The following is a 1,238-nucleotide window of genomic DNA, read 5'->3' on the forward strand; positions in this document are numbered from 1 at the left end:
CGCAAGTTGCTGTGCTGTGTCTTGTTGCTGCAGTTGCTGAGAGCTTCTGGGGGAGTTCTCCCATTTCAGCCTCCCACCTCAGAGTGCTGGGGTTGCAGCAGCCCACAGCAGCCTCTGGCTTTTTACATAGGGTCTGAGAATTGAACTCAGGTGCTCAGGCTTTAGTGGCAAGTGCTTTAACAAGGAGCTGTCACCCCAGCTTCTCAAAAATTAATTTAGGGCTGGAAAGATGGTTCAGTAGTTAAGGTGCTTGCCTGCAAAGTCTAACAACTCTGGTTGGATCCCCCAGTACCCACACAAAGCCAGCATGCACCTGGAGTTTGCAGTGGCTGGAGGCCCTGATGCACCCATTGTCTCTTTCTGTCTCTCCTTATCTCTCTCTGCTTGCAGATAAGTAAATAAAATAATTATTTTAGATAACTTACTAAAACATGGTAGCACTTCTTTTGCATAGTTCATATCATAATTGTTATCCTTGTATCTGACCTGATAAGTACCAATGGGCTGACAGTGGCATAGACATTGCCCACAAGATTCTGGACACTGAGGACGACTGGGACATACGCCCACAACAGAGTGAAGATGAATGAGATGCTGAGGTCCACCCAGTACATGACCACAAAGAAGCTCACCAGCAGCAGGATGGTGTGGGTGGCCCTTTGCTCCGGGGAGCCTTTGCGGGAAAGACTGTTGCTGTGAAGGTGCTGGGCTCGCCTGTGATGCTTAATCAAGAGAACCACCATGTACACACTGGAGAGTAGCATGAATCCTAGGAAGAAGATGTCCCTGGACAATGTCAGCGTGAAAAACAGTCCCTTGATGATAGTGTTCATGGGGGAAATTGAACAGTATTTACTGACATTCAGATTGCCTCGGGTCATATTGGATAAAGCCATAGTGTGAAAGATGATGTTACTGGTGAAAGACAGACTCAGAAGCCATAACAGTAAGAAATAGGGGAAGGTATAACTGGCAGGTTTGGTTTTAAACCTTGCCAGCCAGGACGTGATGGGGCTGATAGTGATGAGCTGCTGGGTGCTCAGGAGGGAGGTGGTGCAAATGGAGAGACCGCATCATCCTGTTGACAGACACGAGATCCTTACATTTGAAGGTATTCGGAAACTTCAGTGATTCAAACAAGGGAGGAGACATCAAAAACATGCCAGTGAAGAGCATCCATACGTGGACCAGGGATAGGTGACAGACAGTCATATCAATGGGCCTAAGTTTGTGACCCC

This window comes from Jaculus jaculus, chromosome 6 (genome assembly GCF_020740685.1).
Source record: "Jaculus jaculus isolate mJacJac1 chromosome 6, mJacJac1.mat.Y.cur, whole genome shotgun sequence".
Classification (NCBI taxonomy): Eukaryota; Metazoa; Chordata; class Mammalia; order Rodentia; family Dipodidae; genus Jaculus; species Jaculus jaculus.